Genomic DNA, 24,319 nt, shown 5'->3' with positions numbered 1-24,319 from the left:
TGACAGCAGAACTTGCTATGAGGATAGAGGAATTGCTTGAAATGGGAATGTACTTTATACAGGAAGGGGTTAAGAGTTCTGTATGATATATGTAAATGTATAAACCCGTGGAGGAGAATACGTTCATAGAGAGACAGCCGGGAGAGATTGCCTTCTGAGCTAAAATTATACGTTATTACGGTTCATTCAGCCATAATAATACAGAGAGGATGAGGTTAACCAGTGATATGTAGGGAAGGAGGATGTGACTCCGCGTGGAGCAGGGATGGAGCCCGGCTGGGTGGATGCTCAGCTCAGTGTCAGCTCCTGGAATGAGAAGTGATGGCGGTGAAGTTATTTATATCCAGCCCCATCCAGGACGGCAGACCCCGCGCTGTAGTAACAGGACGCAGGATAGACAGTGTTATGGCGGAGAGAATTATTCCTTAATGGGAGCAGGTGGCACCCGGGCTTTCCAATGAGAAGTGTTATGTGTTGTCTATAGGAAAATGTCAGCTATGGGTTAATAAGAGCCCAGACTGACATATCCATGTATGAGAGATGAAGGTGGGAAATGCAGACGTCACATAAAGGGGGATTCATCACACGGACAAATCACCCCCGGACAAATGTGCACTGCGCTTTAGGTTTGGATAGCCCAAGTGTGAACTGGTATGTAGGTGCAAAATTAGACCAGAGTAGAATAGTTAAAGCAGGATAACTTGGTTAACTGGTAAGAACTTCAGTGCAATTTGCTAAATGCATTAGTACTCGTACTAATGTATAGATTTGCTCATCTAGCAGCCTTCTGCCCAATAGTTTCGGGTTACCCGTCCTGCTAGGGTAGTACAAGGTCCCAGGTCCCTGCGCTGGGTTGAGTAGATATTCCAAGATTTCCCAGAATAGCCATACATTACAGTAGGATAAGCTGGCATGCCTATTCTTTGTCCTACTGGGGTCATTACCTTACTCCAGGTAACTGCCCTGCATCTTGTAGAAGGTATACCTGGCGTGGACAAGGTTCTCCTCAGAGGACGTCACTTCCAAGGTTTCTAGCACTGCATGCTAGTGGAAGTAAGTTGCATAAAAAAAAATCCCTCTTGCTCTGTGGTGTCTTTCTCCACTGACTCAACTAGAAGAAGACCCTCCGACCAGAAACGAGCTCCTTTTTATAGGGGCAACTTAGCTAGTGTGTGATTAGTGGGCTTTGTGTGGACAAGAGAGATATGAGATACAATAGACAGAAAAGAGGGAAACAAGCCTGCACCTGTGATAGGAGGAAAACTAGCAGGTGACATAAAACAATTAACCTATGAGACCTTCAGCTATGCTTAGTACATATAATAATTACAACAGTGACACCTAGTGGGGAAAAACACACAACACAATCTCCTTCATCCCCTTCTTCACCTGAGAGAGTTAGGGCCCTATTAAACGGGACGATTATCGTTCAAAAAATTGTTAGATTTTTCGGATTTGAACAATAATCGTTTAGTGTAATAGCAGACGACAATTAAACGACCAACGAGAAATCGTTGGTCGTTTGATAGAATTGGGACCTATTTTTATCGTTGATCGTTTGCAAATCGTTCGCATGTAATAAGACGTTGTTCGGTGACAAATGCAATAACGACGACAAGACGACCGCAAGAAAGATCATACGTAACAATATCATCGTTCCGTGTAATTGGGTGAGCGATTTCAGGTCGTCGCCATAGCGGTCGTTTATTAATGTTTGTTGTTAATCGTTGATTGTCGAAAAATCGCTTTGTGTAATAGTACCCTTACTTTAACCAGGTGTATAGAAACTTAGTAGCACACCTGTTCCACATCTATCTATCATCCATTATCTATCTATCTGGCAGGCTTAGATCGGTACTTACTTATATTTGCCCTCTCTAATGGGTATGGGGGCTGCAGGTAAGTTATATTGCATGTAAGGAAAATAGCCGATGATTTCATGTCTGGCTATTGCATGTCAATTGCTAGAGAGCCTAAAGGGGTTCTCTGTGCTGAGCTCCTACAGAACCCTGGTTCCATATACTATTCCGGCACACTGCCCCCCAGCGGTCTTTGGTTGCCCCCCTGTATATAACATTTTATGTGCCGGCCTCATATGGATAGTTTGACAGCACAACCATAGCCAGGGCTTAACCTGCCGTGAATGAATGAGTAGTAGCTGCGGTGATTCATCGTCTTTTACTACCGCTAGACACGAGCTCGTAAATGATCTCCATCCATAAATGTTTTCACTCAGGGGATGAATATGAGATTCATTATTGAAATACCAATCAGTACAAATCAAGGTGATTGATAACCCAGCGTTCCCACTGCTGGAGTCAATCCCTATATCCGTCAATAAGAAATGATCCAGGTCTGTCCTATTTATAACAGATGAACAACACCCCGGGGGCCAGAAGATGGATTCAGAGTCTGGGGGTCTAACAATACTGCCCCACGGATTTACATACAACTGGTCTCATTTATTAAATTGCCGTATTCTCCCCAGTATAACTATTCTGGAACATTGTTTCCGTTGTGCCGTTCTGAGGTTATTTCTACTAGAAATTTATGGATATATTGACAACTGGGTGTTACTAGATGGCGGTGTGTCCCTATACTGTCTAATGCTACCTAGTCAGTGCTGACGGGAGCAGAATATAACGGGAGCACCTTAAAATTTTATATAGGGTCTATAGCTTTTATGGAGAAGTCCTAAGAGGACATAAAATAGGTCTAAAAAGAAAGTGACAATATAAGAGTGGAAGTACTGAAAAACAAGACAATCACTGACAAAGAGGAGTAGCCTTCAAATAATAGTATATCCATATCATACAGGTATCTGTTGAGCCATAACTTGTAGTATGAAAGGTTACCACCGTAACAGCCATGCAATAAAGACTGTTAATGCATTGTACCCTTTAAGATTTGTAGGTTTGGATCCTGAGACCACATACAGGGAATGGGTTACAGCATGTGTCCCTCTACCAGGCTGTAAGTTAAATCCGGCTCATATGCTCCATTACAGTCTATGGCAGTGATGGTGAACCTTTCAGAGACCAAGTATCTAAACTGCAATCTAAAACCCATCATTTTTCTTATTTCAATAATAAATTATGACTGTTTTCTTTTCTTTCTTTTTTTTATTACTCACTTTACACATTAATATTGGAACCCATCCGAAGGACAGCATCCCTGGGTCTTAGTGTTAGCCTGTAAAACGGCTATCACTGCCCCCCCCCCCTCCCCCAAACTCCCAGGGGTACTGGGAAGAAGCGGACACCAGCAGACCTGGAGCATGAAAAAAAAAATTGGTTCTCTGGGTGTGAGGTGGTAGCAGGCTGGTATTATTAGGATGGGAGGTGCCAAAATAATACTGTTAAAGTGACACTGTCACCCCCTTTGTTCATTTTGACATCTCTACACAGGTGTAAAGGGTAAATTTAGTGTTTTTCATATCTTATTTCATATCATATGTCATAGTGCTTGTTCAAGTAAAAAGTGTCCTTTTATCATCTGCAGATTGTATTAAGTGGGCGTGGCCTCGCGGCACTAGCGCCACATAACCCCGCCCACAACGGCACAATTGGCCCCGCCCCCTCGCCGGCCATTGGAACAGGCTGGCCGAAAGGTCTAGACTCCACCCCCTTTACGTTGGACAACCAATGGGCGTCAAGGGGGCGGGGCCAACCGTGCCGTTGTGGGCGGGGTTATGTGGCGCTAGTGCCGCGAGGCCACGCCCACTTAATACAATCTGCAGTTGATAAAAGGACACTTTTTACTTGAACAAGCACCATGACGTATGATATGAAATAAGATATGAAAAACACTAAATTTACCCTTTACACCTGTGTAGAGATGTCAGAATGCACTAAGGGGGTGACAGTGTCACTTTAAATCTAAAAGGAAAATAAAGCGCGTAGGACCTTCCTAGGTTTCATAACCAGACAGGTAAAAAACCTAGCAGCAGCCTAGTAGTACCAGTGTGGGAAGGGACATTTCTTTTTTCCCCTTCCATCTAATACTACCAGCCTGTTACCACCCCAGTCATAAAGAGCCTTTTTTTGATGCCCTTGTTTTGCTGGCATTCAAATCTTCCCAGTACTCCTGTGGTGATGGGTACTGGGGGAATTATTCAGGGGTTAGTGATTAGTTAGCTATTTTACAGGCGAAGAGTTAAAAAACTAATTACTTCAGTGATAATTTCTTATTGAAATAAGACCATTCCCACATCCCTCTTTGACTGTTTTTTTTCTGGCCCTGGCTGCATCTGATTGGGGAAGAGGCCTGAGCTCACCAGGGCCCACAAACCTTTAGGTACGCCACTGAGCATGACTCAAGTATGCTTGAGTCCAATCGCTTGGCATTTTGATCTATGATCTAAGTTGGATGCAGCCCTAGGGAATCCTAAAGAACATGGATTAGGCTGTATCCATGTTTTCCAGGACTCCCTAAGGCTGCATCCAACTTCCAATCCAAAAACATGTCCACCACCTCTGTCCTTGGTTTGGGTGTGGGTTTGTAGTTCAGTTCCATTGAAATGAATGGAGGGAAATTGTAATACCACACACAACCTGAGAAAAGGGGTGGCGCTGTTCTGCGCTAAAGTAGCTATACTTTTCTTTTTAAATCCTGGATAACCCCTTATATTTAAAGGTCTTTTAACAATTTTGAGTGATTAGAAGAAATTTTGTTTTTCTTTGATGGAGCAGACATCATTAATCCGCTGTAGATTTAGCTCAGGTTAATGTCTTCACAGCGAAAGAAAATGTCATCGCAACGGTGCTCAATTAATATCCGCAGTGGAGGTAGTCTGAGCTCCTGGTAGGAATGGTGCAGGTGTCCTCCGTCACATCCCTGCCGCCATGCTGTGATATTTTAATGTCACGCTCATTCTTTCTCTGATCTGCCGCCCCCTCCTCACTCATCTACGGATCTGATGTTCTTTGCCATGACTTTTTTTGTTTGATTATTTTTAAGCTCAGATTGAAATGTTATTTAGAAACAAGAACTGCAGGAAATTATATGAAAATCCAGAAAGAAACTTTTATAACTTTTATGAGAACTCTCAAGCCCCATAATCTTATGGGATCTTGGTATCCTCCTAGATGCAACACACTCATAGTTACTGGAAGAATAACACCATGTGAGCTATTGCTGCCATTGCTGTGCATTTGACAGGGCAGTGTTATAGTAGGTATATTCTTGTATATAGGAGCAGTATTATAGTAGTTATATTCTTGTATATAGGAGCAGTATTATAGTAGTTATATTCTTGTATATAGGAGCAGTATTATAGTAGTTATATTCCTGTATATAGCAGCAGTATTATAGTAGTTATATTCATGTATATAGCAGGCAGTATTATAGTAGTTATGTTCCTGTATATAGCAGGCAGTATTATAGTAGTTATATTCTTGTATATAGGAGCAGTATTATAGTAGTTATGTTCCTGTATATAGGAGCAGTATTATAGTAGTTATATTCTTGTATAGAGGAGCAATATTATAGTAGTTATATTCTTGTATATAGGAGTAGTATTATAGTAGTTATATTCTTGTATATAGGAGCAGTATTATAGTAGTTATGTTCCTGTATATAGCAGGCAGTATTATAGTAGTTATATTCTTGTATAGAGGAGCAGTATTATAGTAGTTATGTTCCTGTATATAGGAGCAGTATTATAGTAGTTATATTCCTGTATATAGGAGCAGTATTATAGTAGTTATAGTCTTAGCATGAAAAAAACAGGGAATAACGGTAGTGGTAGACCAGCTCAGTCAGTTATAAGACTAAGTTATATTAGATATACAAAAAGCATACAACAGCGGTACACTATTACACTTAAGTAAAGGAAGGTATTTGTGTTAGACCAAGTTGGTCTGGGTAAGGTCGGGAGTGGTAGTAGGTACTAGTTTGCCCTATCTCACTAAGTAGGAGCCACTAGAGTCAGGCGTCCCCTACAGCTAGCGGAGCTCACCCTGCACTAGGTCCGTGCTGTTAGTCGGGTAATTCCACTAGTAGAATTTGTGAAGTCATGTAGGTGTGGCCCTTCAGAGATAAGAAGTAGTTTATGGATGAGAGAAAGAGAGAAAAAATGGGTGTATTTTTTGCCACTTGGGTTCCGACGTGTTTCTCCTCCTTGTCTCAGGCAGTTGTAGTGACAACATGGAGGTTCATCAGGGACGGTGTGGACCAGGTGGGCACTGGTGCATAGAGGATAGTCTCTGAAATATTTGTGTCAGGTTGTACGGACGATGAGACAGCTGTATGGATCCTTATAGATGAAGGACAAGGTTACCTATTGTCCTGTGGGATTTAGAGATGCAGGTTGTACGGTGGCATGTGATTATATTAGATGCCGTTCCAAGCCTGGGTACAAGTATAACCAAGCGTATCCTTGTTAGGATATTTTGTCTTTTATTTTTGTATTTTTATATATATATATATATATATATATATATATATATATTTCCCCCGGACGTACAGGATAGGTATAGTTATAGTCTTAGGACACAATTTTATAATAATTTTACTTTATATGGATGACAGACAGATTGCATAGGGTATGAACAATAAAACGAAACATCAGGTGTCCAACGGGAATGATACTCATAATCAGGGGTAATTTTGCTTTTAACAAATCTTCACCATCATCTGGAATTGCTGCTCATGTTCAGTAATTACCGGGCTCCCTCTTACCTTTCACAGTATAGTGACCCCACAGACTTCTGTACTTTCAGGGGCCTTCTGTTCTTTGACAGCACATTGTAAGTCAGTGGACAGGGTATGCAACCAACCAAGAAGCAAATGGATACTAGACAATGCTGTCACTTGGCTTGTCTCTTGCACTGCTTACTTGGCTCTGTTTATTTCGGGAGGCCAGATGGCGGAGGTGGTATTAAAATTTAACACAGGTGTCATAACAACTCAAGCAAAATAGAGATCATTACAATGCCAGCGAAATCTGCCCGGGTAATCCAAGCCCCGCATCATGTATGGCAAAATAGACTTTCCATCACTTGTTACAAATGAACCTGAATTATGTGTTCTGTCTGGACGCCAGGCTTCCTATCGAATGATCAGCGGATGTCAAGATGATGGTCGCTTTAGAGAATGGCATAACTTAATCATGATGCGACCAACTGGAGATTAGCCAAGGGGCAAGTGTAGATGCCTTCTATTGACAGAAGACTTATGGTAGTGTCAATTTAACGGGGATATCAATTTTTTTTGTAAATAAAGCTTAAAGGGGAGATCTTATTGAATGAAAACCTTTTCAGTTAAGAGATCCTGGAAAACAACTGCAGAATATTATAGTGGAAATATAGAATACCACAGTGGCCATTTAGATAGATGGCTGTCCATGGAATACTTGGATACTATTGAATTTGTCATTGTTCCTCTATATTCAACCATATAGAAGCCTCCTAAGCAAAAAAAACTCTCTTTGAATACCATGTGCATCAACAGAGTTATTCCAAGCCAAGATAGGTGACCACTAACTGTTTGGGACCCCCCATCAACCATTGTGCCTTGAGTGAATGAAGCTGCAGTGTATATGCTTGACCGCTGCTCCGTTCACTCTCTGTTGGATTTCAAAGCATTACTGAGCGCTGAACTTGGCTAGATTCCTAAGTCCCATAGAGAGTAAAGGGAGCAATGGCTGAGCATGTGAATGGTCTTCTGACTCTCTTGAGACTCTGTTGTGTTGAGTAGTGAGGTCACAAAGCACACGGGAGAACGCTAGAACACTGATACTGGTAGAAGTGGTGCTGCCAGCCGGGGCTCACTGCCAGTAAGGATTTCATCTTCATCATCTCTGAAGCTATTGACAGGTGACTGCCTATACACAGCATGGATACATAACTGCCAATCAGCAGCTGGTGGGTGGAGTTTTCTGGTGCTCATGAATATCCAGGACTACTGAGCTCATGCACATAATGGAGAGGACTACTTATTGTCCATGTTATTTAGGAGGATATCTCTGGATCAGCTGCACAGAACAATGTAAGTGATACATCATTCTGTTCAGCATCTCTGTCACTAGTTTATGCTACCCTGAAATAGGATACCATATACCTACTGACAGAGTCTCTTTAAGAACAGTCAAATGTAGCAGCTGGAGCCTTTTTTGTTACCCCCCACCACATGTGCACTGCCAGAGAAACAAGATGGTATCTCAACAATGTCATTCTGGTGGTGCATGCACAATAAGGGTGCATTGTGAGGCTGTGGTGCGCCACCACGGATGTTACTAGTATGTTACACCCCTTGCAAAAGTCTGTACTTGAAGTGACTGTGGTAATGAAGTAGTAACTTAGTTTTGCCACAAGATGTCACTATTGTATGTAACTGTACTTGTATTTTGCACAGCTGCAGGTAACTAAAGGGTTATTGTTTGCTGTAATCTGTACACCAATGAGGACCTTCTCTTCTTCTCTACCTATCTCTAGGCTCCTTTCTTTCTATGCTTTCTTCTTCACCACTCACAGGGGATATTACACCTTCTGTAGGAAGTTGTCACATAGGGAGAGGAAGTGTACACCCACTTTTAGTCAGTCTTAGTCTGGCTGTTGAGCAAAGAAGACGCAAAACAAGTTGGTCCCTGCTGTGGTCCAGTTGGGCCCTGGCTTTGCCAGATCCCCACTCCAGAACTAGTCCGCAGTTATAGTTAGGTTCCTGTGCAGAACAGACGCAGACACCAGTTTCTTGAAAGCAGTACTTCTACGCACTATGCAGTGTTAAGCTTCTCCAAGGAGAGGACAAGTCAGAGATCACCCCAACCCACGCAGAGAACAAGTCTAAAAGTGCAGGACAGTATCCTGATAACAAGAGGAACTGATCTGGATAGAGAAAAATTGCTAGAAGTCTGCGTACTCTATCTCGCAGCGCGGGTGTAACCAGAAAACCTTGGCCACTCTGCTCAACCCAGGTAACAAGGTCTGGGGCTTGTGTCACCCTCATAGGACGAGTCACCCGACACTGGTGGGCAATAGGTGGTATAGTGACAAAGGTCGAAACACGGGCACAAGTAAACTTCTATTTTCAAGTCTTCAGTAATCTACTACTTCTTCTTGAGCACATTACTACTTGGGTTGGGACTCTCACAACTTACTCCTCTCTACTACTCTGAACCTGCAGTACAAACTTCTCATCACAACTTGGGACTCTCCCGACCTACTCCTCTCCACTACTCTGAACCTGCAGTACCAACTTTTCTTTACAACTCGAGACTCTTAGCACTCTCAGTACAAACTCCTCTCAACTATTCTCAGCTCTACTACTCTAAAGGTCCTCAGTACAGCTTCTGTCTTGTCAAGTCTACAGTCTGCTACCAGCTATTGTACAAAGTATGTCTTGTACAAAAATATCTATTTATACTAACTGGACTCAGTGATTATTACTCAGGCACCTACACTGTAGATACCACATCCTTGGGTCATCTCCCCTTTCTGTGGGTGGCAGTACCAATAGTCCGGGTGGGTCACAACTCCACTCAGGACCACCGCCTGGCAGGTCACTGACCGCAGCGAAAAGGGTATACCTCTCCACTCTAATATAAAAGCAGGTGTGCCTCCATACCTGTGTACCCACTTTGCACTGGCGTCGTGACACTATACCATCTGGCTGAGCTATATCTCGACCAACCACCACAGTAGTGGCGTCACCCAGTACCATCTGGTAAGTGACCGGTTGAGCCTCACAGTAGTGCACCACATGGCCACATCTGTGCCACAATTTAATAAAGAGAGTATATGAAATTCTTTTGTCTATGGTTGTTATGGATGCGGTGGTATCGACCCGTACCAGATGCGTAAACCATTTTAATCAATGAATATGGCCTCCTGTACAGTACTTCCTGTTGTCGGGTGGGGTTCATATACCCCCATCCCCCCACCCCGAGCACTCGCTAGTCCCTTGGTTGTTGGCACAGGATAGTTTATTATATCTTTGTATATGGATTCAGTTGCCTTGTTAAATTGCCCTTTTTTGAAGCTTCACTGTACACACTTGGGACGCTTGTTTATTATTGGGGTATTGATTCCTTCTTATGACTTCCACCTTTTTAAATAAGACAAAGCTAAACATTTCTCACGCTCGCTTCCACTGCTGCACCAGGTTTAGGAGAAATCAATAAAACAAGAGGATATTATCTCTTGGCAAAGTATTTATTGTTTAAGGCAATTTAAAGAACCCTGCTGAAAGTAATTTTCCTAATAAAGTTTCCATAAAAGTCTCCTCCTGGTAAAATTTCCAGTTGCTGACAAAATCTTTAACACTGCCTCCGCCTACCATGTGTTACGTACAATACTAGTGTGTCAGAGAGGCCATAATACTCACAAACACCACTATGCCTGCAGTGTCAGCTGTTTCATCCCAGCTCTGCTGCACTAATACATTTCATTACAGAATCTGGGTCATGTGACCTCTGATCAGCCACTTTCTTCACTTTCAGATTTTCTATTGTATTCTATCCCTTTCAAGTCTGCTTTCAATCCCATGATGCATCAGCACAACATCACATGGGCAGCTGAAGCCAGTACCATCTTTAATATTCCTCTACTGCTTCTTTATGGACAACAAAGTATAGGTGGTGAAGTGACTATGAATCCTGATGAACATTATGGACAGAACAGAAATAACATGGAGTTGGAGCAAGGGGGCCTAGAAACACATGAGTCAGGATAAGGTTAATCAGTTGATCAGCTGATTGACGGCTGCGAAAGCTTTAAACATAGTGCAGATCTGTATGTAAAAGAGAAAAGTAGACTTGACAAGACGTCACTGTGCTCTTCCCACAATAAGTCTGTGTGACCCTATTCCCAAGTTCTGTTATTGTGGATGTTTATAACATGAAAATGGCAGCAGATGTGTCATTAAATCAGGGTAAACACGTGCGGGAAATCCAATTTGTGGCAAAAATAGAAGATTATTTCAAATCTTCAATTTTCTAATCTCATTCCAAAAGTTGTGACTTTTTATGAGTCTTTTTGTTAATGTAGCCAAAGAGGCTTGTCATTTGTCCTACAAGTTATATTTGTCAAAATAAATTGACAGTAAATCTGGGACATCCATTGTTTTGAAACACCCATGCCAGTCTGTTCCTGCCATGTCATTAACAGGCATGTGGATAGGAATAGGCCCCTTATCATTTCTTTTGTCAGGGGTATGTAGCCCTTCTATGGGCCCTATAACACGGAGCGATTATCTGCTGAATTAGGTCATTTCGGACAGATATCGCCCTGTGTAATAAAGAAACCAATCATCCGAGGAACCAATGATTGGTTGAGGGCCTAGAGGAAGCGTGCAGTGACGCACGCGAAACAGGCTGTCGCCCGTCCACATGTCAGTGTCTGTACCTGCATTTATGTAAAATAAACGTGATCTGCTTTTAAGAAGACAAGAATGGTGAGTGCCTCATCCTTCCCTTACTTGTGAAGTGAATCTTGGATGGACCTATACGGATGATTGAGCACCACCTGTGTTGCAAGAAGTCTTTCGGACAGTGTTTAGAAGGTCCGGTTCACCGGCGGTAGTGCCGAGACACGCCTCTCTTTGTGTTCAATGATTGGTTGATCTTTCATGGGACTCCGAGTGGAGCGGCAGCCGTTGTACTCAACCGCCACTACATTCATTGCCTATGGGAGTGCTGATAGTTGAGCCTTGTACTTAGCTTTGTTCGGCACTCCTGTAGACGCTGAATGGAGTGGCGGAGTGGTTAGAACCCCTTCTTACATAGGGGATAAATGTCTATGGGTGTAGCCAAAAACATGTATATAAAGGAGGCCTATGACAGGTAAATGTGTTCCAGTGTAACAGGCCAGAGTATACCCCCAGCCCAGACTATTCCCGGGGTTAAAATGGCTTAGGCTAGATTATACCCCGGGTATATTTTCTATTAACTACTTTTTTCATTAGATTTATTATGTGCAAATGTTTGTTTTTTTGTGCAAAATCCTCCCCTAGCGTAGCTTTTTAGCCAAGCTGTTTCAGCCTGGGTTCACTCTGCGTTTTTGAAGTCCATTTTTGTTTTCCATCTGTTTTTTGCAAAATTTATGGGAAAAAAAAGAAGCGTTTGTGTGCCTCCGTTTTGATCTATTTTTCCTTTACCTTCCATAATAAAAAACGGATCATAAAACGGATCAAAATGCATCCATTTTTTTAGTGTACACAAAAAACGTGGTTGACCGCGCTTTTGTGTACGCTAAAAAAAGAATGCGTTTTGATCCGTTTTTCAATCCATTTTTTTGTTGCAAAAAACAATGAAAAAAAAACGGACTGCAAAAATGTAGTGTGAACCCAGCCTTAGGCATAAAATGTGCAATAAATTGTGCAAGATTAATCAAGGAACTTATGTCTAATAACGATTTTTGCGCAACAACTGTAAAAATGTTTGGAGCCCATAAAAACTTCCTTCTGGTCAAAAAAATTGTGCAGATGATGCAGTGATGGGACAGAGCCATCTACTGTCAGTTCAATGTAAGCACTGTACTGTGTTTCCCAACAAGAGGAAGCAGCTGTATATCTGAGTATGATAAGATCTGCGCACTTTTCAACAAATTAGACGTAAAGTGAGAAAACCAGTGAAGTGATAACATTATGACCTGGAGCGATAAAATCTGGCCTAGGCTTTTTTACACCCCCTGGTATAAAATATATTCCCTGGGGTATACTGTAACCAGGGCCAGAAGTGAAAAAAACAGTGACATGATTACTTGGAGGGCTATAGCCTGGCCTAGACTGTTTTACACCCCCAAATATAGGTTTTATCCCGCAGGGTATACTGTGGCCTGGGCTAGACTATACCCAGATTTATAGTATGGCCTAGGCTATTTTAAACCCCTGGGTATGATAATATATCCCCTGGGGTATACTGTGGTCTGGGCCAGGGGTAATAAAACCAGTGAAGTAATAACAGTATGGCCCGGAGATATATAGGATGGCCTAGGCTGTTTTACACCCCCCAGGTGTAGGGTTTACCCCCTGGGGTATACTGTGGCATGGTTTGACATTAGATGGAAATATTTTGGCCTGGGTGGGTATACTTTTGTTTAGGCTATTTTGCACCCCGGGGTATAGTTTGGCCTAGGCTATTTTACACACTGGGGTATACTCTGGCCTAGGCTATTTTACACACTGGGGTATACTCTGGCCTAGGCTATTTTACACACTGGGGTATACTCTGGCCTAGGCCATTTTATACCCCGAGGTATACTCTGGGCTAGGTTATTTTATATCCCGGGTATAGTCTGGCCTGGAGGGGTATAGTTTGGTCTAGGTTTTTTTTTTACCCAGGGGTATACTCTGGGCTAGGTTATTTTATATCCCGGGGTATAGTCTGGCCTGGAGAGGTATAGTTTGGCCTATTTTTTACCCCGGGGTATACTCTGGCCTAGGCCAAACTATACCCGGGTATAATCTGGACGGGGGTTAATCTGGCCTGCTACACCGGATTATCGGAACTTTTTTGGAATCGGAAGGGGGGGGGCAGTTTGCTGATAACTTACAGGTCTTGCTGTATATCTTTAGAAGCTTCTTTAATAGCTTCATGCCTGAGTGACTTACTGCCTATATTTCTCTTACCTATAGCGAGCTGTCAGGCGGGAGCGTTGAGACTACAGCAGATGTTAGGTGTGACGCCTCGCAGCTGCAGGGCGCCTTGATTAAACATTAATGAGGATTTTGCATGTTCACACTTCCATCACCGATCTCTCCGGGGATCAGGAGAAAAATACTTTATCCAAATTCGTCAGATCTATCAAGAAGTAAAGTTAACTCTTAAAGAAAAAAAACTTACTACATCAATCCACACCTGGATTGGAAACCTGATAGAACAACATTGGTGCCGCTGTCACCCTAGAAAGTGATCGCCACAGTACAAATATAACTGACAGGGAAAGCCAGTAGGTAAATAATGTAGAATCTAGTGAAAGTTATTAGTGAGCACGGCACATCAGACATGGAGAAAGGTCGCACTGCTTAAAGTGTAACTGTCATTTAAATGTCAATTTTTAGAAATTAATAAATATCAATAGTACAAATGATTTTAAGAAACTCTGTAATAGGTATTATTAAGCAAAAGAGTTTTCTTCTGTACTCAAAAAGCTGTTTTGCAGCCCCCCCCCCCCTCACTTCAGAAAAAGCAGGATTACTGTGTCCAATATGCTCTATGGAGAGGGGAGGGGCTGAGGGGGACGAGTGAGCACGGAGAGGAGAAAAGGCAGACTTGCACAACACTACACCCTGCAATCTTCTCTCAGCAAGCACCCAGATAAGCACTGACCTTTCTGACCTCTGAATCCAGCGTCTTATGTGCCCAGTCTCCAAACTGTAAAGCTGCTTCTCTGCTCTCCCTGCTCAATCATCCCCCTTGGCCCCTCCGCCCTTTATAGGTTATATAGGACACAGCAGAACCAGTCTTCTCTTTGCTCCTCTGTAATGTAAACGGCTATGCCTGATAATGAAAATAGCTTTTTGGGTACAGAAAGAGGCTTTTTTTGCCTAACAAAACATATTACAGAGTTTCTTAAAATCGCTATCGATTTGTATTATTGGTTATTGTAATAAAATTTTTAAGTGAGTTACACTTTACGTTAAGCATGGACTTGGCTTATGCAAATGAGAGAGCACTGTGGCTAGCAAGTGACATTGGGACATAGTTATTGTTATGGGACATTTGGATGAAATGGAGGAAATACCAATGGGACCCCATTGGATTGTAGCTTCACATTCATAGACACACAGAGAACTACATGGATGCAGAACGGCCGATCTTGAACCGGGAAGGCATGACAGCAGAATACTCCCTAAGCCGTGTACTGTCTGCATCATAAATCACAACATCTTCAAACCACTTGGTAACATCGTCATTGATCCTGTCTGTATTTTTGTGTGCCCATCACCAGCACTATTAGAGAGGTTTACGCACTATATAGCTTTATGGTATATCGATAGGACCGACCATAAATGTTTCATTGGAGCCATTCAACGAATTCACACTGAAGCGTGAGCATGTATGTTTATAGAGAGGGCACAGGAAATTACTCTGGACCAAACCAGCTGACAGCTATCTAAAGTGTAGAATTAGCTTTACACAGAATTACCTAAAAAATATTTAATAATGAAGTTTTCCCAAACCAGACAAACACCTTTAAAGGAACACTAACCTCGGAAATAAGTGAGAAAAGTAAATAGTCTTGTAGAAATTGTAGAAAACACAGGGGTTAATTTTGTCCTGACCCCCTCCATGTTTATCTGGCAGAGGGCCAAGGGGCATGTATCTGGTACATCGCTTTGGGTATTTTACCTTAACTGATCAGCGCTGCTGCAGAGATCCTGGTGGCACTGTCCTTTTTTTGAACCGCCGCCTGGTTACTGTGCATGGCGCTGGTCTACTCCTGAGCATCGGTGCTCAGGTATAGACCATTGGAACGGGACGGCCTAACGGTCTAGACCCCACCCCCTCTAGGTCGGCCCCCAACAATGGCCGATAAGTGGCCTATGCGCACCCAGGTGATGTCACAGAGGGCGGGGCCTATTGTGGCGCCGTGGTTAGTGCTACGTGGCGCTGGGCCCGTGAAGCCCCGCCCAGGTAGCACAATCCCCAGCTAATAAAAGATCACTGTTTACTGGAACAAGCACCATGTCATATGATATAAAATAAGGTATGAAAACTGCAAAATTTACCCTTTACACCTGTGTAGAGAAGTCATAATGCAAAAAGGGGGTGACCACGGGGAGGCTCCTACTGGAACCAGCCACCACACAAAGGATTGCAAGAAGATTTCTTTATATATTCATCAGTTTTTGATGCAATAAATTGAGAAAAAAAAATAAGGCAAAATAAAAATGACAAAAGAAAAATAAACAAAATGGAACTGAAGTTAAAATTACTGGAATTCTCTACGTTTTGTCCGGTGTATTTCCTATTACCTCGGCCATGAAGTGGTTAGTGAACTCTCAAAAACTCCAAGTAAATATGGTCTATAAGGAAGGACTTTGTTGTCACACTGACATACTGGGATCTATTTCAGCCTTCAGCAGTTTGTCTCTATGAGTGATGGACGTTTAATCTACAGAACAGTCTTTATCATCCAATTACGTTCTCCACAGTTCCTGTCGCTGCCGCCGCGGCCGCTCCTGACCGGTGATGTTCGGTGACTGAAGGTTCACAATTTCTTATTATTCATCATGTTGACTCTGCAGGAGAAGTTAAAGTCCCATCATTAATACTAGCTGAGATCCATGATTCATCGCTGCCCTCTGTCTCAACTCCGCTCATTGGCACCACAGTCCTCACCATGTGCAATATCCTAGTGAGAGCTGCCTGGAAAAGAGATCTCTGCACCAATGTTAAATGGTAGAACGAGACAAGATGTATATGATTTACACTGTTCAATTGTTTCCCTTGTTATTTTACAGATGCGACGTGAAGATGCGACATCAATGTATGATCGAAGGGAGGTCTGATCGTCAGAACGTGTGACTGAGCAGATCTGAGCTGCATTACCGGGCGCAGCCACACTTCTCTGCATGTCGCTGTGTCCCAATAAATGATGAAGGGGTGGGGGCTCTACTTCCGCTCGAATTTGGCATCTATTCCGCCAGAGCTAAAGAAGAGGAAATTTCAAACAGAACGACCATCTGTGACATAGGAAGACCATCTGTGACATAGGAAGACCATCTGTGACATAGGAAGACCATCTGTGACATAGGAAGGCCATCTATGTCATAAGAAGACCATCTGTGACATAGAAAGACCATCTGTGACATAGAGTTCATACATAGATTTGGATGTGGACTAGCTATGATACACCTACATTCTCTAGGGGATCCAACAATGGTTGGTTTCAAGTATGAAGACCTCATGGTAAGTGCTTCAATCCTACCTGTGCTGTGGAGTGACACCGGTGTGGTGATTTGGGAAACCATTGCATATGACAGTCGGCCAGCACTAGAGGTGATACAAGGGACACAGCTCAGCAAGGGGTTCTCAGGAATGTCTATGCCAAATTGCTTGTCTAGTCACCAGATTTATTGCCAATTGAGCATTTATGAGGAGCTTCAGCAACTTATGAGTGTGCAGGATCTACAGTCGCAACATCTGTAGGCCAATGTACCATAAGATGCCATACAGGACCTGTATCCTCCATGTTTAACTGTATCTACTTTTGTATCCAGGCTAGAGTTGCCCAACCATATCTCATCTTGTCTCCAGGCTAGGGGTACCCAACCATATCTTATCTTGTATCCAGACAAGAGGCTCCCAACGTATCTCATCTTGTATCAAGGCTAGAGGTGCCCAACCATATCTCATCTTGTCTCCAGGCTAGAGGTATCCAATCGTCTCTCATCTCATATCCAGGCTGGAGGTGCCCAACTGTGTCTCATCTTGTATCAAGGCTGGAGGAGCCCAACTGTATCTCATCTTGTTCTCAGGCTAGAGGTGCCCAACTGTGTCTCATCTTGTATCAAGGCTGGAGGAGCCCAACTGTATCTCATCTTGTTCTCAGGCTAGAGGTGCCCAACTGTATCTCATCTTGTATCCAGGCTAGAGGTGCCTAACTGTATCTCATCTTGTATGCAGGCTAGAGGTGCCCAACTGTATCTCATCTTGTATCCAGGCTAGAGGTTCCCAACTGTATCTCATCTTGGATCCAGGCTAGAGGTGCCCAACTGTATCTTATCTTGTATCCAGGCTAGAGGTTCCCAACTGTATCTCATCTTGTATCCAGGCTAGAGGTGCCCAACTGTATCTCATCTTGTATCCAGGCTAGAGGTGCCCAACTGTATCTCATCTTGTATCCAGGCTAGAGGTGCCTAACTGTATCTCATCTTGTATCCAGGCTAGAGGTGCCCAACTGTATCTCATCTTGTATCCAGGCTAGAAGTGCCCAACTGTATCTCATCTTGTATCCAGGCTAGAGGTGCCCAACTGTATCTCATCTTGTATCCAGGCTAGAGGAACCCAACTGTATCTCATCTTGTATCGAGGCTAGAGGAACCCAACTGTATCTCATCTTGTATCCAGGCTAGAGGTGCCCAACTGTATCTCATCTTGTATCCAGGCTAGAGCCTTTTTCAGTTGTTTTTCCCCAAGATATTTATCCTTTCCTTTTAATATTGTGATCACTTAAAGATATCATCATTACATTCACACATACAAAGTTTCTTTTAATTCCAACACTTCCTTCCAGTTTTTTTTTTTTTTTTTTTTTTTTTTTTAATTTACAATGTTTATTTAAAAATAAGAGAAAACTTAAAGGACTTTAAGGACTTTTCCTCTAAATCTTATAACATATCCAATGTGCCGAGTTACAATGACACTTTCCAGTATAATGACATCAGACCGGAGCCTTATAATAACCCAGGCTTGTCTTTTCTCTATCCTTCAATTACCATGGACAGTAATGTAAAAAGGAATAAAATATACCGCATCCTCTTTTTCACATTACCACTATGCTGAGAAATGGACAGAATCCATCATGTAGAATTTCCCTCGGTGTCGTGACTTTGCTCCTTCCAGCTTTCTGTCCCATTCTTCAGCCGTATAGCGGCGGTGACTGTAGATAATGATGGTGGAGACACTTCTCATCCTGACTGCTCGGGAATAATATTGAAGTTTTATTATTATGGGGAAATGCATTAACACATCTTGGTGTTTATTCTGCGAGTGCAAAAAATGGAGGTGGAAAAAAGTTTTGGACTATTTAAGGTTAATGCAGCAATGTGACTCCAAGTCTATGAAGAAAGGTGTAGATAAAAGGATGTAGGGGTAATAGTCACACCCAGACCCGGGCTCCAGCTTTGGGCCAGTGTATAGAAGTGTATGGAGAATGGTGATGGCCGACCACCCAACTATGGAGAGAGCAATTGTATATATTTTATAGGACCTGCTGATGAATGCTATTATATATCTATCTGCCAATTGCTTTATATTGGGAACATTTAAGTTAATGGGAGTGGCCTACATTAGCTTATCCCTTCTCTCCACAGACAAAGGAAATTCAGTTAGTTGAGGACTCTTCATTGAAACGTAGAGAGTCTAGAGAAAGAATTTATCCAAAGATAATTTTTCTAGATATTCTAGAAAGATAAAGTTTCTAGAGTGAAAAGTTGGAAGGAGTCCCATAGATGGTCTGGGAATTTTTTAAGAAACTTTGAGGAAATTCAGACCCAATTGCATAGATCCCTACGAGAAGGGTGACCCCTTGTTCCGGGCATATTTGTTATGATGTTTGGCATCTATCCTAACTGCACCATAACGTCAAGGGCACCCCACATACCAACATGTCAGATACCACACAGTGTGTGCCCTGGGGGAACCATTACTATCTGTACCTTCACTGCACCAGCTCATGCAGCATAGAATAGACCTGAGGAAGTCCTTGTGCCAGACTTTTAGACTCACTTAATATGGTGGTTAAGGTGAGCGGTCCTTCCCGGAAGGATATCTGGGTAGACCTGTGTTTTGAGACTCTTAATTGAGGCTCCATGTTTTTCTTTTTACATATTTGTATTTCCCAGGGGGCAATACACCTAGTTTTTCAATGTGTTGAGCACTTTTACTAGCAGCCTACAATGTGTTCTTTAGCTGGTCTCCCCGACATCAGTGATCGTTTACTGTGGTGGTCTACCAGGCATTTCTTCTGCCTAGCCAGAATCCTACTCCAGACTGATGAAGGGTAACACCCCAGAACAGCTGTCTGTGGATAGATACCTGGCCTTGGCATTTCCCTTGCCATATCTGTCAGGATGGTATCTTTGCGGAGCGTTATGCGTCCCTCTGCTCGTGCTGTGCGGCCGAGAAGGCGCTGATATTCTCTTATTCTGTTCTGTGTTTTGTTTTGCTGTGTCTGAACACTGGTTTATTTGCTCTCTTTGGGAGACACACCCGACTTCACCTGCTGAGTTCTGTCTGGCCATGTCAGGGTTAATCTGTGTTTTGGTTCTGCTGTGACTGACAGGTCTTCCTGCCAGTGGATCTGTTTTGTTCTCAGGTGTCTGTGCTTGGAGATCAGGGGGATGGTCCAATGATGTTCTGGATCAGAACCCTGACCTCCTATATAACCTCCTCAGTCTGGGATATCATTGCTGGTTATTGACTTAGTCTCTGCCTGCTTGTATCTTCTGTGTATTTGCTATTCCTGATCTTTGCCTTATTCCTTGACTTCCCTTGCTTGCCGCCTGCCCTTGACCATATTGCCTGGACTTTGACTACGTTTATTGGATATTGATTTTGTACTTTTGCTGCCCGATTGTTGTGACCCGGACTGTTGACTATTCTTCATTGTGTTTGTCTGTCTGTCTGTTTGTCTTGTCTTTGTGTCCCACCTAGCCAGTGCAGGGACCGCCGCCAAGTTGCTCACCGCCTTCTTAGGGCGGATTGTGGCAAGTAGGTAGAGGACAGTGGGCGGGGCTGAGCTTAGGGCTCACTGTCTTGTCTTTTCCTGCTGTCCGGATCCTAACAGAATAACCAGCCATACTTTTTTTTTTTTTTTTCTCTCTCTCCACCTTGCTATGGACCCTATGAAAGCTCTGGTTGAGCAAATGCAAAGTCTCAACCAGCTTGTTCTGGACCTTACGCAACGGGTGCAGCAGGTAGAGTCTTTCCTGGGCCAAAATGCTATCTGCTGCTGTTCCCCCAGAACCTCCAGTGCAGCTTCCTGATAGGTTCAAAGGCGAAAGAAAGGCCTTTCGAATCTTCAGAGAGGGATGTAAGTTGTTTTTCAGACTTTGTCCCCGGTCTTCTGGGGATGAGAGCCAGAGAGTGGGCATCATTATGTCACTCTTACAAGGACCTCCGCAGGAGTGGGCCTTTTCTTTGCCTCCAGATGCCACTGAGTTATCTTCTGTGGATCAGTTTTTCTCTGCATTGGAGTTACTGTATGATGACCCTGACAGGGCAGCAGCAGCTGAGAGGCAGTTGACTACTTTGAGACAGGGCAAGCGACCGGTGGAGGAGTATTGTGCTGAGTTCCGCCAATGGTGCGTTCCATCCGGATGGAACGATCCTGCACTTAGATGCAAGTTTAAGCAGGAGTTGTCTGATGGCATTAAGGATGCCTGGACAGGGCATCCAGAACCTTCCACCCTTAAGCAGGCCATGAATTTGTCTATTCGTATAGACCGCAGGCTTCGTGACAGACATAGGGAGAGAGTAGACTCTGACTCTTCTAAACAATCTGTCTCCTATTCTGTCAAAACCCCTCTTGTTACCCCTACTATTCCTGAGGACGAGCCCATGCAGCTGGGACTATTAGACGCCAAGACCAGGCGAGAACACCGGAGACACAATGGTCTATGTTACTACTGTGGTGACAGTGGCCATTACATCAGTTTCTGCCACAAGCGTCCCAAGCGGCAAGAAAACCTGCACCCAGATCATCGGCGTCCAGGTGACTCCCAGGAAGGTCACTTGGGCGCACAGGTACCCTCCGGCGAAATTAATATTTCTAGTTCTGTTGTACCTGATTTGCCTGTATCTGATGCGAATTTAACATGTTGTTCTGCTCGTCCTGTCGGTAAGCCTGTTCTCCATGCCATGGACTCGTCTTCTGATGAATGGGAGTCAGATGGCAATCTTCTAAGTGAGGTTGAGTCCTGTGAGGGTCCTGAGGCCCCTCATAAAAGGGGGGGTACTGTCAGGATGGTATCTTTGCGGAGCGTTATGCGTCCCTCTGCTCGTGCTGTGCGGCCGAGAAGGCGCTGATATTCTCTTATTCTGTTCTGTGTTTTGTTTTGCTGTGTCTGAACACTGGTTTATTTGCTCTCTTTGGGAGACACACCCGACTTCACCTGCTGAGTTCTGTCTGGCCATGTCAGGGTTAATCTGTGTTTTGGTTCTGCTGTGACTGACAGGTCTTCCTGCCAGTGGATCTGTCTTGTTCTCAGGTGTCTGTGCTTGGAGATCAGGGGGATGGTCCAATTACGTTCTGGACCAGAGCCCTGGTCTCCTATATAACCTCCTCAGTCTGGGATATCATTGCTGGTTATTGACTTAGTCTCTGCCTGCTTGTATCTTCTGTGTATTTGCTATTCCTGATCTTTGCCTTATTCCTTGACTTCCCTTGCTTGCCGCCTGCCCTTGACCATATTGCCTGGACTTTGACTACGTTTATTGGATATTGATTTTGTACTTTTGCTGCCCGATTGTTGTGACCCGGACTGTTGACTATTCTTCATTGTGTTTGTCTGTCTGTTTGTTTGTCTTGTCTTTGTGTCCCACCTAGCCAGTGCAGGGACCGCCGCCAAGTTGCTCGCCGCCATCTTAGGGCGGATTGTGGCAAGTAGGTAGAGGACAGTGGGCGGGGCTGAGCTTAGGGCTCACTGTCTTGTCTTGTCCTGCTGTCCGGATCCTAACAATATCCTTAGAGTTGTAAATTGAGTTGGATACTGACTGAAAAGGCCACTTAATATGATGGATTTTGTGGTCTCCATACAGGATCAACTCTTTGCTGGATCCTTCCCTGGAGGGATATCTGGCTAGCCCTGTGTTTCCAGACTCTTAAATGAGGCTTCACAGACTCTTTGCACATTTGTATTTCCCAGGGGGCAATGCACCTAGGTTTTACTGTGTTGTGCTCTTTTACTAGCAGCCAACAGTGTCTTCTTTAGCTGGTCTCCCTGAGACCACTGATCGTTTTACCATGGTGGTCTACCAGGAATTGCTCCTGCCTAGCCAGCATCCTTCTCCACACTGATGAGGGGCAACATCCCGAAACAGCTGCCTGTGGATGGATGCCTGGTTTTGGTATTTCCCTTGTCCCTTGAGGGCCACTCAATATGGTTGATTTTGCAATCTCCTTACAGGAGCCACCCCTGAAAGGATATCTGGCTAGTCCCGTGTTTGGAGACTCCTAAATGAGGATCCATGGACTCTTTGCATAATTATAGGAATTGTCACTAAAATGGAACTAGCCATTCCACAGGCTTTCCCCTTCTGCGTTCCCCCTATGTATCCATCCATCTCTCTATGTCTTTCTGTCCATACATACACCAGTCCCTGTAGCCATTGCCCTGTGGATACAATATCTCGCACTTAATCAGTTTTCCTAGTCACAAGTCTACAGGAATGAAACATGTTTCAATAGAAATTTTCTTGATGGTCTCTGCTCTCAGAACTGGCCGTTTTTCTTTCTTTTTTTTTTTTTTTCCTTTTCCCCGTACATTATTTAAAGGGTCATCAAGCTTCAGTCTGCTGGGAAATTCATTGGTAGAGCACAAGGGCACCTGTACGGTGAGTGGGCCGTATGATATATACTGAACTGAGTACACAGCCTGGAGTGCTGGCCGCAGTGTTAGCCTGGTTGTGAGGCCGTATATCCTCTGATATAATATTAACATAAATGGGAAGCCTGACGTGAATCTCCGGAGTAATGGTCGTCTGTGCGCAGCATTTTAACACTCCCATCACGACCATTGAAATTATGAACTGTGTTTTATAGAAATGAAAGGACACTTCATTCTGATATATGACTGTAATACTTTCCTGCTACTTTGTTTGCAATACCTAATACACTTTTTGTTGCACAGATGTAGCAGAGCTGAGTGAGTTGACATAACTCTATGATACCCTATTGATACAGGCTGCCAATAAACTTACTATGAATCAAAAACTGTGCCCTTTTATATAAATCAATGAAATCCATTCAACCTTAAATAACATGTCCTGATATTTATGCAAAAAATGTTCTGGGTATTTGTACAATAAAATATCGTATTTATTAAAAATTTCAATTTGTTTTCACATAGATATTTGCCGACCTACACCATGGGCCCCACGCATTCTAGCCGATCCAGACTGTCCTGCAGACCAGTGTCGGACTGGCTTATTGGAGGACTTGATCCTCCGGCCCAGAACCAGCCCAACCAGCCCAGAACCCAGAAGTGGGTGTTGGGTCACTTGGGCACTTGTCGTGCTCAGGAATGGTGTTGGAACCCACCTCCGGACAAACAGGCACTGTGTTTAAAAAAGAGGGTAGCCCAAGTGTAAGGTGTTGCCGGAGTTTAGGTGTAGGTGCGGCAACACAAAAATAGAACAGAGTCTAGCACTTAACTTTTACTTTAAGATCTTCAGTGCAATACAAGTTAAAGCAGAAAAAACTCACACAGGTGCTGGTGAAACAGAAGTGAAGTAAGAGTAGCTTATAGGTGGAGTAGGCTTGAAACTGAGTTGAGGGAAAGTAGTGTCTTGACATTAGGCTTAGGGTAGAGGGCCCTATCTAGACTCCTTCAGCTGGGGGTTCTGAGCAACTCATGGTTAGAGTACCTCTTGCAGATGTGGTGTGTGCTTGACCGGTGACTTGCTAGGTGGTACCTTGTGACACAACTTCTA

Source organism: Dendropsophus ebraccatus, chromosome 8, assembly GCF_027789765.1.
Source record: "Dendropsophus ebraccatus isolate aDenEbr1 chromosome 8, aDenEbr1.pat, whole genome shotgun sequence".
Taxonomy (NCBI): domain Eukaryota; kingdom Metazoa; phylum Chordata; class Amphibia; order Anura; family Hylidae; genus Dendropsophus; species Dendropsophus ebraccatus.
This window is presented reverse-complemented; position numbering follows the sequence as displayed.